Genomic DNA, 15,787 nt, shown 5'->3' with positions numbered 1-15,787 from the left:
ATAAGATTTTCAAGCGTTCATAGATCTCCTCGATCTACACTATTTTAACTTTAAGTTTAATAATTAGAGATGAAAATATATTTTCATGCCGTCATAAAGATTTCTGACAAAAAAACAACATATTTCGATACTATTTGAAAGTGCACCCTACTATGATCGTTTAGGGTGTCGGCCTTATACAAACCACGCCCTTCACAAAATATGAAGCACTCTCACTACTTATATCGAGGAGAAAACAATACAGTGATCCAATATGAAATGTTTAACGAGGACGTGTTTTTACTTTATTTTCATGGGTGTAGTTGATTTACAAAAGTCTCTCTCTTCAGTCTCATTCTTGAAAGCACACTTTGCGATGCTATGGAGAGTGGCTTTGACATTGAAACCCATACTTAGCTGAGGTCTTGAAAAATGGAATGATTCATTTGAAAGGCACACTAAGCTCTTGCTTTCTTCTCAAAACCCAACAAACATCTCATATGCCTCAAAACCGAACAAACAACAGTTCAACCAACGGATATCGTAGGGTTGGCAACGGGCCTGGGCTTGAGCCAAGCCGCCCCCTAGCTCATCCCTAGTCCCCATAGGACCGGCCCAAGCCTGTCCTGGCCCTGGCTGGGCCAAAAAGGCCTTGCCCTAGTCCTATCAAGGCGGGGCCATACCAGGTCGGGACAAACAAAATAAAGAAAAAATAGGGAAAATTTGAGAAAAATGGGTCAGGCTGACCCTAGCCCCAGCCCGGGCCTACCTGACCCTATCTTCGTGCCACATTTTGTGGCCTAGTCCCTTGTTTTTTAGTGCCAGGCCTACCAAACCCATTGCCTCTATCAGAAAACCAAATTTATCGAGTAGAAGTGAGCTAGAGAGAGAGATTTTAGGTATTAAATGAAGAATTCGGTAGCAGCAAATTTTCGAATAAATGCCATCCTTCTCACCCTGCTATTGCCAACATCCATATTGTCCTTGTTAGCCCACACCACAAATGGGAAGCTTTTGGGATCCAAGGGGCTTGCCTGTAAACCAAAGTGAAAACCCTTGCATCTAAGATGCTAAATACATGGATTCTAAGACGGAGGATTGAGAAGAGTTTCTTGAATTAGAACTCTTCTTTCTTTGAAATGGTCACCTTTGTATTAGATTAAAGAAGTAGCCATGGTACAAGAAATAGCATCCCATAACACGGGAGCTCTATACATTGTTAAAGAGGGTGAAAATTAGAGGATAGCACTATATACATTATCATTTTCATCATCATCATTGGATCTTTATTCTGACTATTTGGGATTAACAACACGAATCCTGTTCTGTCGTTCTGCTTTGTTAAGGCCAATACACTCCATAAGTCCCCATATCTTTTCTGACTACTTCCATCTATATCTTTTTAGGCTCTCATTTATCCTTTTAAAGCCTTCCTCTTGAATAGCACTCTACCTTGTATAGGTCTTAATGAACCAAACTTAAAAAGGTGTCAATATAGTTTCATCTGCATTTCAGATCTAGCCATCTGCATATGCCGATGTATGATATGCCTGCAAAGATAAAAAAAATTTGTTTAAAAAATATGCTCGATTGGCAACAATTTATCCAGGCTATCAAATTACTTCACCACATTAATATCATACACAGTATGCACCCCTAGGGAAAGCAATACCATGAAACCTCTCTTGACCAGCTGTATCTTATATCTAAAGAAGAGTGCCTTACAGAAGAAAATAGTTATTCCACATAATTGCCAGAAGAAATAGAAATAAACTCCTAAAATACATTGGTTTCCATTCACACAAACAAAATACTCTAAGCCAAGGAAACCATAGAGAGTAAGGCATCACATCGCCCTATTCAATTAATCCCTTGCAGGAAGCCAGAAATTCCCAATATCAAACTGCTTTTTGCTCCAAGCAGGCCAAAAAACACCTCTCTAAAATATACAAAAAACAACAAGCTAGTATAACTTAAACTAAGATACAACTTGAAAGGTAAAGGCACCAATTCGAGCTCTTGAAAAGTACTTCAATGCTTAGGATCCAACAACCCCCTCTAACGCAAAATGGCTTATAATAAAAGGACTTATGCTACCGTATCGGCCTGTTAGGATTATAGGCTCTTTCCTAAGCATGAGAGAATCTTAACACTAGTTATTATTTAATTTAGTTCATGGTATTACTTTTAGCTTCTTGGTACAAGGATTACCAGTTTGCCACACTATGGTCATAGTTTCGAATCATTGCTCACCAACAAAGCAAAATTTCATTTTACCAATTATTTTAATATTACCAATAGATTGTTAATAAATCTACAATACATTTAAATACTAGTTTATCTTTGTTTACCACTTTGTATATTAAACGAGCACAAATCATAATACCATTATGTAACACATAAGCAAAATGTCATCAGGTGATGGGAAGAACATACTTGCATAAGCAGGAGTTGCGGTAAACATGAGCAAAATCTACAGCGAGATTGGTCTCCATGGCAAAAGAAGTAATGTCCAACATCCAAGCTACTGGATTAAAACCATGCTTTGTCTTAGGAATCCCTGGAATAGCCTAACAACAGCACACAGTAAATTGATGACTCTAGGAAATTAAAATTTTTCATTGCAGCGCAAGAAACAAAGCAACTTGCCCAAAAAGAAAGCATGCAATGGATTTCATGAAAGTTTCTGCCCCTCTTTAACCGCCTCCCCTGCCATTCCATGTAGAAGAAAGTATCTGCCCCTGTTTAATTTTTTTGGGGAAGTGTCTCATGCATCATGGGACATAGTTCCAGAGCAGCTTCTCCCAACGCATCAAACATCCAGCTTGAAGATGGATGTGAAAAATTGGTGGCTACACAAATACCTAAAACCACTGGTGTTAAAAATATATCAGAAAATACTATTTTAATATTTAAAATTGTTATTTTCTTTTTTCAGATTCCTGTTCACCATGGTTGAAATACTCAACGTCAAAAATTTTGATACCAAATCCATCTCCACGATGGATTTTGGAGGGAGGACTCATGTAAAGCGATGAATTAGCAGACTCATCCTCATCAAAACCTTTAAAATCCACTGCTTTTACAAATCATCTTTATTTATCTCTCTCTTTATGGTAAGTGTCACTTAACTATTAGAATGAGGTTGATACAATGAGATTGATTCATGAACTTGCCTATGGTGTTTTCTCTTCTCACAGGCATTATAAAATTTTATCCTCGTTCCATGGTGTTTACCACTGACCTTTTTCCATTCAAGCATGGTATTTAGGTGTGGTTTTTACTTTTTCCTCGTCCTCTTCCTTCATTCGTGAGCCTCGGTCCTCCACCTCGCTCTAAAACGGTGGTCGTAATTTCTGTTCCTCACCTCTTCTATGGTGCACATATCCCATCCTGAGGGAGTGGGAGAGAGCGATGAATAATCCCCTTGTTTCTGCCTCAGGCAATGAAAAAGAGGGATAAATATTCCACTTGCTTCTGATTTTAAGTCTAAGTCTGTTGCTTCTTTTATTAGGCAACATCCAACACTTAATTGGTAATTTTATTAGCCAAAATTAGAAGAGACTGCAGTGAGCAGTTTCTACCAGTGGGATTGTATGTGCAATATTAATAGAAGCAATGATCCTAATGCTACATTTCATAATCCTATCAGCTAATAATGCTGGCATATTCTAGTTGCACTCCACATATGCTAGAAAAACAGTTTATACGGTCCATTTCACATATCATCTATGTGATAGACACACAGTTATGTCAACTGTTTTCATCTCAATTAACATTACATAGCAACACAGCTATGGCAATTTTAATGCTTCAGAGCACACATGTGTCCCCTGAGAATCAAACTTCCATCTTTAAGTTGGACACCAAGGGGACCCAACAAAAAAAAAATGGAAAACAATGGTCCAGAAATTTTTCAGAAAAAATACTTACTTTTAAAAAATGGTGACGAGCCACTCATACAACCCCTCACAAGACTTCCTACATCAGCGAACATGAATTAAAAGAGCAAGAATACACTGATAGTACGGCTTATAAGCTCACAAACATGAACATTGCGCCAATAAACAAATAAATGAAGTGTAATAAAAAGTATTGAAACTAAAAGGCATAAACTAGTAGCAGACATAGCAAAACATCCCACAAGAGCTACAGTATGCAAAAGCAACAATCATCCATGATTGTTTTGATTCTTAACATGAAGATGGAGATTTTCATAGATAAGATGTAATGCATGAAACAAGTAGTTGGTTCTAAGATGAAGGTGCCCACCTCTAGTGGAAACATGAGTCTCATAATCAAGAGCAAATAAATGAGGGGAGTGCAAAATCTGTGACCTGAAAATGAACACACGAGTCTCATAATCAGGAGCAAATGTGGCCAGTCCAAAATCTGTGACCTGAAAATGAACATAAAAAAATAAAAAAAATAAATAAGGTTTAGTTCTTAACTAAATAATAAGACACGACCTGGCTTACAAGAAAAGTGACCAAAAATAATATGAGTTTCAAAAAATGATAAAAAAACAAAGTAATCTTCGAACATTTACACTGAATACATAATTATCTCTAGATTCAGCTACTTTTACTTTCTTTTATAGTTATAAAATTTATTCTCACTATCATAGACAAATTCTAGAATTATACTATAACATAGTTTTTGTAGGGGTTGTCGCCTTTCAAGGCTTTAACACCAAGCTTTTTGTGGTTCTTGGTCATACTGGGAGTAATTGAGAAGATGCAACTCACCGATCTTTGTGAACTGGGTTTCGGAGTTGGTGTCCATAGAGTCACAAAACCCCAGGTCATGAGAACTAGTTTAAGGGGCATTATACTGAAAAGGGCTTGCGGTTCCCTTAGGATCGGTGAGATAACCTCATAATCATTTTGAGCTAGGACATGAATATTTTTGTGTATTATGAGAATTTTTGAATGTAGATTGAGATATTTTTGTATATGCGACATACTAAGATTTATTGTGTTAGAAGCAGTGGTTTAAAAAGCGGATCGGTGACCCGAATCGGGCATCTCAAAAACCCATCCGGATCTGCGAATCGACGATCCGGATCGGGATTCAGCTGAATAGGTGGGATTAAGCCTTAAAAAAAATTTGAAAATATTATTAAAATTTACTATAAATGTTGTTTTTTAAGAATTCAATAAGAAATGAGGGTACTCCATTAAGAATTTTCATTTCTTTGCATGAATATGCGAATATTGATATGTTCTTTCCCTGCATGAACTACTATTTACCACTTAATTTACATCATACAAAAGGATAAATATAGAATTATCATGGATTAAGTATATTATCATACATGAACTACAATAAAGTATACAATTCGTAACATACGATCTAAAAATAAAATGACAGACGACGTCGTTCTTCATCTTGGTCACGCTGGTGCTATTGATTAAATTCACGTGACAATTTATTGACTAGATCTAAAAACAAATCATCCAAATTAGTGGGCACTTGACTATACTGAAATCCCTGAGTGTTAGTGTTTTGTTGTTGTCATAATCCAAAATCCTTGAAGCTTGTCCATCCTTCATGCTCACCTACACTATCGTGCTCATCCCTATTCTTTTGTTGTTGGGACACGATATGTGAATAATTTGGCTGGGATTGGGTGGTCTCAGAATCATCATCTCTCTCATTTTCCCTTAGACCCCCTTCCCACTCTCCCTCATTAGGTGCAACATCACCGACGAATTGCGGATATGTTGGCGGGCTGCTTCCTCTTTCATGCTGCACATCACCTTCTTCGAGATCTTCCTCACTGATAGCCTCAAGGAACACTCTCTTGTGCAACATTGGCTCCTCTTCTTCTACTCCCCATTGTTTTACTGTGTCTGTGACAAATATTGTGTTCAAGTCTATCAACCCATAGTCTTCAAGCTTCCTTCTTATTTGTAGCTCTTGGTGGTTTAAGTTGTAATGAACGTAGACTAGTTTATAAAGCTTCTCCGAAGCGAGTCGATTCCTTTTAGTAGTGTGCAATCATTGGAACGTACTCCAGTTTCGCTCACAGCCAGTAGCAGAACATGTCTGGGAGAGCACATTGATTGCTATCCTCTTTAGGTGAGGTGCATCACTACCATACATCACCCACCATTCAGTTGGATTAAAATGTAAAAAGCATTGTTAGGGCAAGAACAATTCGTAAGATTAAATATATGAATGAACAAAATATTAGTTAGGGAATAACCTGGATCGATCTTAGTTCGAGAATTCCTGGCAAGTCTAGTATCGAAAGATCCTATAGCATCCCTATACATAGCAAGCTAAAACAAAATATTTCGTTTTAGTGCACTATTTCTCACAAATATAACAACTCAATCAAGTTCTTACCGAAATATTAAATAATACCTCTTGTATTGCTGCTACCTGGTTTCAGTGACTTCTCTCTAACCTGACAATAATGTATCTGACCCCTTCCATAATCTTGTGGGGATGTTTAGGTGTCAAATAGAAAAATTTTGGGTTGAAGTAGTAACCTGAAAAATATATAGGTAGAGAAATGTCATTTAAAATTTCATAAAAAAATAATTTACAATGAAACATTCTAATGATATAAATATATATTTACCTGCATAATGAATTGGATGTCCAAATTTGGTGTTCCACCTTCTTTCTATAATCTCGATCACTTTACTAACAAAACTATACTTCTCCCCAATAGCTGATTTGGCCCTCTCGATACCTTCATAAAGGATGCCTATGGTAGCTCTTGTCAGCATCCATCATTCTTAACACCGTGACCAAAGGGGCAGTGGCCTCTACGATACTGGAACATCGAGACTAGAACCTCCTATTTGAGACTATGCCATCCACTTTTAGCCCTGTACTGAACTTCGAGAGGCGGTCATTTAACCACTCTTCACTGGTAAACAATCTCTTTATTGCACCTTCAGATTCTCGAATGGAGTCCACAACCAAGTAATCTGTCGCAAAGCGAGTTATGGCAGGCCTGATTATCTCTTTTTTCTTAGACTGTTCTCTGAACAAAAATAGAATTTTAGAATGGTTATGACACCAACCTCGCTTTCTGTAGAGTCTTCTTCACAATTTTGATCTCACCGATCTCCTCTAACATAAGATCAATACTGTGTGTAGCACATGAGGTCCATACTAGATGCTTCCTCTTATCCATCAACTTGCTGCCCACAGAAACACATGCACGCACATTGTCTGTAATAAACTGGACTACATGTTTATCTCCAACCTCCTCCACTATCTGATCATAGAGTCGTACGTAGAAGTTTGCATCTTTTTTCTTCCTTGATATGTCTTTGCTAGACAAAAAAGCTGTACCTTTTGGGGAATAGGCGAAGAAGTTTACGAACTCCTTTTTGCTAACTTTATTCAACCAGTCATCACTCATGAGAGTAATGATTGTTCTTGGCCAACTCTGTTTATATTCTTCAATCCACTTTCTAACTTCCTTCACCTCTTCATCCAATATTGGCTCACTGAGCTCATATGCCGTGGGGGTTTTACCCCGGGCTCGGCTGTCTGGATTGCATTGACCATAGGTGGAGAATATGAGCTAATGGCTGCATCAAAGGGGATCCCTTTATTGTAGAACCATTCTCCTATATATTTGCCCAACATGTTTTTGGTACCTTTCATCATGCCTTTGAGGGTCAGCTGTTCTGACTTAGGCTTTGAGAGAAATGGGTCTATACGACCATGACCTGCAATACTGGCACTCCTAGATAAGCTAGAAACAATTTTTTCAACGTCTAATTCCTCTTGATACATATCGCCACCAACCCCTCCATACAGATTTGAGCTGGGCCCGCCATACATGCTCGAGTTGGACCCGCCATGCATGTCTGAGCTAGGCCCATCATGCATGCTCATGTCATAACCACCAGGCATTCTAAACCCGCGTTCCCTCTGGTATGTTTTATGTAAACTCATTCTTGTGGCCATTTCCAAGTCATTATTATATTGCTCTTCTATATCATTCCCTCTTGATGGCGTATATAAATTAGCTATCTCTTCATCCAACCTGTGCTTTACAATTTTTTTACCTTTGGTAGCCTTGAGAAATGCCGCCATCTGCTTTCTTACATTATTCAAGACACTATTGCATGCAGAAACATCTCCCTTAACCCCTGCCAAGTGTTGCTTGAACTTATGTACTCCACTACTTATCACTCTTTGGCAGTAATTACAAATAATTTTACCTTTTTTGTTGGGATCAAGTCTGACCCCATGTTGCCATGCAGGGTCTTCTGCAAATCTTACCATGGTTCAACTTTAATATGTAAAAGGTTAAAAATTAACCTGACAGTTCAACATGAAAAATAATCACCATTTGTAATGATAATATGTAGGGGTAGTTCATGAAATTATATTTGTTGTTAATGTAAAATACTTCTATTGACAAAAATATTTTAATTCCTACTGGGAAAAATAATTTATTTATGCAACATTATAGATAAAAATAGCCTATATCAGCACTACATATAAAGCAATAAATTTACATTGATATAGTATCAATAAAACATATATTTACAATGGTATAGTAATTCACAATGCCAATACATATGGACTTGTCACAAAAAATCATTTCGACAAACATGAATTAGTTCCTACTGAGAAAAAAAAAAATATTTATGCAACATTATAGATAAAAAAAAGTCTGTATAAGTCACACTTAGAATCAAGAAAAAAATTACATTAATATAGTCATCCATAATGCCACTACACGTATATTTGACACAAAAAACATTTACAATGATATAGTCATTCACAATACCACAAATAAAATTTACAATGATATAGTCGGCACAATCCCAACTTGATTGAAATGATCACAAATAGTTGTACATCTCAATTACAAATATGCAAGATAATATAATAAAAAATGCAAGCTCCAAACATGGCTACAACTCAAGTATCAAGAACATACATTTCTTGCATTAAAAATTTAATAATAAAATTGAAAATTGCAAGATAATATAATTATCATACATGCCACGATTTTTTTACAATGATATTCACTTTAATTCCTCATGATAATACAGTTTAACAACATGTATTTTTTGCATTAAAAATTTTAAAAATTAAAAATATATTTTTAATGCAAAACTGTATTAAAAATATAATACAGTTTAATAGCATGTATTTGTTAATGTATTTTTTTGCATTAACAACAAATTAAAAAATACAGTTTTACATTAAAAATATAATAACATGCCACGATTTTTTTGCAATGATATTCACTTTAATTCCTCATGATAATACAGTTTAACAACATGTATTTTTTGCATTAAAAATTTTAAAAATTAAAAATGCATTTTTAATGTAAAACTGCATTAAAAATATAATACAGTTTAACATTATGTATTTGTTAATGTATTTTTTTTGCATTAACAACAAATTAAGAAATACAGTTTTGTATTAAAAATATAATAACATGTCACAATTTTTTTACAATGATATTCACTTTAATTCCTCATGATAATACAGTTTAAGAACATGTATTTTTTGCATTAAAAATTAAAAAAATTAAAAATATATTTTTAATGCAAAACTGCATTAGAAATATACTATAGTTTAACAACATGTATTTGTTAATGTATTTTTTTGCATTAACAACAAATTAAAAAATACAGTTTTGCATTAAAAAGATAATAACATGCCACGATTTTTTTACAATGATATTCACTTTAATTCCTCATGATAATATAGTTTAACAACATGTATTTTTTGAATTAAAAATTTAAAAAATTAAAAATACATTTTTAATGCAAAACTGCATTAAAAGTATAATACAGTTTAACAACATGTATTTGTTAATGTATTTTTTTGCATTAACAACAAATTAAAAAATACAGTTTGCATTAAAAATATAATAACATGTATTTTTTTGCATAAATAATCTATCAACATGCAATTTTTTGAACTAGAAATTTAACAATAAAAATTTAAAATATTGTTTAATTCCTCATGATAATAAAAAACTGGCCACAATTTTTTGAAAAATCACAATTTTTCAAAAAAATTGATCATGAATAATAAAAAAAAAAAAACGTAGTTCTTCACAGACCCATCTAACATCAATCATTCCAACTAAAAAATCCTCCTCAAATCAAATAAATTTTATCAAATTGAATACCTGTTTTGATAAACAACACTATAAGGAATCAAATACCTATAATATTAACACATTATTATCAAAATATTAAATAAAATCGATTGAATTGAGGAAAAAAAAAAAAAACGCAGTTCTTCACAAACATCAGTCATTCAATCTAAAAAATCAAGCTCAAATTGAATAAATCAGATAAACTAACGAATCCAAATCCTTTAAATTCAACACATTATTTGTAAAATATTTACTAAAATTGAGAGAATGGCGGAAAAAAAAAAAAAAACTCAGTCCATTTTTTTTCACCAACATCAGTCTTTTTTTCTCAAAAATCAAACTCAAATTGAATAAATATAATCAAATTGAATACATGTGATAATAAACAACACTATAACTTAATACATGATTTGTAAAATATTGATTGAATTTGATCGGATGATGAAAAAAAAAAAAAAAAACACAGTTCTTACCTGTTTTTCGTGCACCCGTGTCTTTAAATTCAAAATTGATATGTATTCCTCCAAAATAATCACAAATTATGAAAAAAAACTTCTGAACAACACTCCTACGATCAATCATCCTGAAATTTTACAAAAAATGATGCCTTCTTTCGCTGGAAATCAGTGAAATGGCAGAAACCCTAAAACTCACTCTTCGATCCAAATTTTTTTGATAAAAAACGGTGCTTTTTAATACCTTTTATTGACTGAAATAGATGAGAAATTTGAATTAAAGCCTGCAAGATTCGTTTATAAGGTTGAAAAAGGTGAAAAACGATAACAAAATGACAAAAAAAATTGAAATCCCGTGAAAAACACTGTGCAGCCCGTGTTCTTGGGTGTGACTTGGTGTGACTCGCGATTCGCTATTGGGAATCGCCCGGTTCTCTCTGGACACGGGCGATTACCGGTTTTTCGTAAAATCGGCTCGGTAGTAGACGATTTTCGAGTCGAACAGGGGAAGTCCGGCTCGACTCGACGAGTTTTCAAACCCTGGTTAGAAGGATAGGCTTTGAGAGACATGAGCCCAATCCCTAAGATCTTGTGTGAGAAAGATAGGCTCTGAGAGGACATGAGCCCAACCCCTAATAATGATCCTTCTCACAGCATGTGTATAAATAGTCGCATTAGCGAATCATGGCACTCCCCAAATGTTCATACTTGTCCCTATGAGGCCTTATACTATATGTACAATAGTCCATTTTCTTTTATCACTTGGGCCCAAAAGGTAATAGAGAACCCTAGTGGGTTCATGGAGGGTCTAGAGGGTTTACATATCCATCCTAAGGGAAGGGCTGTATAGAATACTCTAGAATGTTGCATGGGCTGGAATGCTCCTAAACGTTGGACTGGTTCCATGTGTAAGCATTTGAGCATTCTAGTGGAAAACTAAAGGCTCTTCTTATTCAGTTCGTGTGTGTTCCTCTCGTGTGCTAGTACCTATTGTGCTCATGTTGGTTGTGCTGGCGCATGGGTGGCGCGCAATAGGACAAAAAGATATTTTTTTAAAAAAGATATTGACAAGAACAAAATAGGAATTAATTTAAAATCAAAAGGAGGAAAGAGCAATAGAAATGGACACACTCGCAAAACTGAAGGAGGCCTAAACTTCTTCATCATCTAGGGTACATACCCGACATCCTCTCAAAGGATAGCCCCTTTAACTGTTGTTTAATAGGGTAGTGTAAATAATTTTCAAAACAATTGTGAATAGAATAACTAACAATAGTGACCTAAGAAGTGAATAAATTTCAATCATAAAGATTAACATCTACATATGACGAATGATAAATGATTCATATTACATTTGCCTATGAAGTACCAAAATAATAAAATAAAATAAAATATAAGAAAGATGGATAACGGACGCTTCCAAAATCTTTAAAAATATGAACATGGAAACTCTGTAAAAATACGAACATGGAAACTTAGGTGTAGACTTTTACAGTGTAGACAATTCTCTGCTCCTGTTACATGGAAAACAATACTCAAAAGTGTAGACAATTCATGAAAACAATATGGGTGTTTTTCATTTATGAGTTTCAAATGCTTTGCATTTTTTTAGTTGCAGATGAAGACCTATACAAGAATAGAAAAGATTATGTCTCTAATCATTTTCTCCCTCCAGAAACCTTTCTTCTCAGAGCTCCAAAGGAGAAAATGTAGAGTCCATCTAAATCATATGGTTCTCCCTCTTCTGGAAAACCTAAAATACAAGCTCGCCCCTCTGTTCTTGCCCAAACTCTGTGGACCCAACTTCATTTGCAATAACCATGACCATTTGATTTATTATTCTTAGCCAACCCAAGTACCCCGCCACCACCATTGCTCAATAGAATCTCTGCATTAGAAATCCCAATAACAGTGGCATTAACCATGCTTATATTTTCTGAAACAACTTCTCCCTCCCTTTCTCTCTCCCCTAAACTAACCTTGAAAAAAACTTACAAGTAGACAGCATATTAACACAACATTCCACCATTAACTCTTCAACTCTTTGCAAATAAAAGCCTAAGAGAAGATACCACCTTCTGCGCAGATTGGCAAAGTAAAAAGAGTGTTAGAGTGAAGCCCATGTTTTTAGGCAATCCTGGTTTACTTATATCCTGGTTTTAAGGGAATTGAAAGATTTCAATCAAGCAAGTCTCAGAGGTTTTTTTATCCGAATCTAACACCCTGCAGGTCCTGTCCGAGTCAATTTAAGTGAGTCCAATCCTGATTCATAAAGTTTTGAAGTCCTGGTTTCACAAATAAGGAACCATAATCCGTTGCTGAAAAAACTCAGGCCTCGGCCGAGCCGAGTTATTTAGATCGGTCTGAGTAACGTACTTGAGTCCAGCCCAAATTAATAATAAAAGAAAAAAAAAAAAAAAACTAATAGATTTACTTGCATTACACCTAGAGACAAGAAGACACACATGAATAAAAAATAAATCTAGAAAATCCAAGTGTCTTTTTTCAACTCGTAAATTTAGATAAAGAAAAGCGCTGATTTTTTTCTTTAATTTTATTAAGAAATAAAATGATTCATAAATAAATTTCAATCAAGCTGAGTTTCAGAGCTTTTTTTATCCGAATCTAACACCCTGCAGGTCCGGTCCGAGTCAATTTAAGTGAGTCCGATCCTGATTCATAAAGTTTTGAAGTCCTGGTTTCACAAATAAGGAACCATAATCCGTTGTTGAAAAAACTCAGGCCCTAGGCCGAGCCGAGTTATTTAGATCGGTCTGAGTAACGTACTTGAGTCCAGCCCAAATTAATAAAAAAAAAAAAAAAAAATTATGTACTTATAGATTTACTTGCATTACACCTAGAGACAAGAAGACACACACGAATAAAAAATAATTCTAGAAAATCCAAGTGTTTTTTTTCAACTGGGAAATTTCGATAAAGAAAAGCGCTCATATTTTTTTCTTTAATTTTATTAAAAATTAAAATGATTCATAAATAAATTTCAATCAAGCGAGTTTCAGAGCTTTTTTTATCCGAATCTAACACCCTGCAGTTCCTGTCCGAGTCAATTTAAGTGAGTTCGATCCTGAGTAACGTACTTGAGTCCAGCCCAAATTAATAATAATAATAAAAAAAATTATATACTAATAGATTTACTTGCATTACACCTAGAGACAAGAAGACACACATGAATTAAAAATAATTCTAGAAAATCCAAGTGTTTTTTCTCAACTGGTAAATTTAGATAAAGAAAAGCGTTGATTTTTTTTTTCTTTAATTTTATTAAAAAATAAAATGATTCATAAATAAATTTCAAACAGCATTTAGAAATACGGCAATTAAGTAATGCACACATGAATAAAAATATGGCAGATATAGATAACATGCAACATCGTTTTCTATAATTTTTCAAAAATATTTAAGAGAGGACTAATACTCCTAAGTACAATTTAACGACATTAGGAATTATAGAGTTAAAAAAATAAAATTAGCAATAAATGTAATTTGAGACCATGAAAAATAAAATTTAAAACATGAAAGGTTTTTAAATTGGTATTATATTTCTGTTGTACAAAAAATATTATATTTTAAAATTCTCAAAATTCATAATAAAATAGCTTGGATTAAATAATACTAAGAATTAGATATAACTAAAATTTAAAATCATAATAAGTTTTTCAAAAATACAAATAGAAGCATTTATAAATTCATTATAATAAATTTAGAAATTGGCAGTCAACTATTTTTGAAACGTAAAAGCTTTCTAAAAGGGGATTTCATTTGTAATTTTAAAGTCCTTAATAAAATAACTTAATGTTCAACAATGAATTTTGAATCTAAAATTGAACGAATTGAAAATGGATTTCTATTAGAAAATTCTAGTTAGAAGGGAAATTTTAAAAAAATTTGAAAGGAAAACAAAATAATAGTGATTTTGAAATATTAAAAATTGTATTAAAAGAGATAAAAATAGTCATACATTATCTCCGAAGCATGAAACTTCACACATAAGTTTATAAATTTTTAAAAATAAAAAAAGAAAAAAATATGGTTTCCTAATTTTTTTAAATTAATAATTTTTCAAATATTATAAAGTAGTAATAAAAATTTATAATGGTGATCCTTTAGGTCCTACTTAAAAAGATCCCCAAAGCAATAAAAATTTATAATTTTTCAAATTTCTACAGATCTGTGTCAAAATTTAATGATGATCTTTAGAGTCATACTCACATGGATGTGGGAGGGTCTCATAGTATATTTACTCTAAAAAAAAATAAAAACTAATGAAAAAAATTCTAAAGAGCAAAGATCTATAAATTTAAAATTAAAAACATTTGAAATGTATTTCGCTACATACTCAACTTTGATGAAAGTGTCAGGAGTAATGGAGTTAGAGCTAGCTTGGGACGGTACTTGAGAACCATGAGGGGCGAGTTATGTGGACTTTAAACATGTCTTTGCACCCATGACAAGAGATAGAGGTGGAGCTCTTGAGTTTGAAGCACAAAGTTCTTAATTTACAGGGCGACTTTCCTCAAGTCATCATGGAGGCAGATTCTTTGAATGCGATTAAGCGGTGCAATGACCCTTCTACAGCTCTAGCTCTTTCTGTAATTCGCATCAGAGGAAGGCAGATTTTGTCCGGTAAGGTACTTCTTATTGACCCTTCTACAGCTCTAGCTCTTTCTGTAATTCGCATCAGAGGAAGGCAGATTTTGTCCGGTAAGGTACTTCTTTTTGTATTCTGTTCCGGAAAGAATAATTCGGAGAGGAACTCCTCAGCCGATTGTTTAGCCTAGCATGCCTCTTCCCTTGAGCCTTTCATCCACTACTGCATGTTTTATCTTTTTCCTTTTTCCCTCCTTTTCTTCTTCTGTGTTTTTCCTTTCTTCTTCTCAGCCACTTGTTCTAATCCCACTGTTGTTCTAATTACATCTTGTTAATTGGATAAAAAAAAAAAAAGCATTACGGAATTCATGAGGTGGTTAAATCAATTAGTTTAGGGTGGTTAAATTAATTAATTTCTCACAAATTTACTTCCTCAAATGTTTGGTTAAAAAATGTTTAGATTCCTCGTCTTCAAGGTTGGGACCCTTATGACATTTTAGTAATTTACTCTACTAAAATCGCTTTAGCCAATAACTTCATATCCTTATTTGTTCTAATATTCGTACACATTTTGGAACTTAGAACAAGCGAGAAAGTATTTAGGTCTATTGACTTAAGTGGCTTAAAGGATCCCGAAGTA

The sequence above is a fragment of the Amborella trichopoda genome, chromosome 5 (assembly GCF_054954075.1).
Source record: "Amborella trichopoda isolate Santa Cruz 75 chromosome 5, AtrichopodaSantaCruz75HAP2 v2.0, whole genome shotgun sequence".
NCBI lineage: Eukaryota > Viridiplantae > Streptophyta > Magnoliopsida > Amborellales > Amborellaceae > Amborella > Amborella trichopoda.
Note: the sequence above shows the minus strand (reverse complement) of the source record.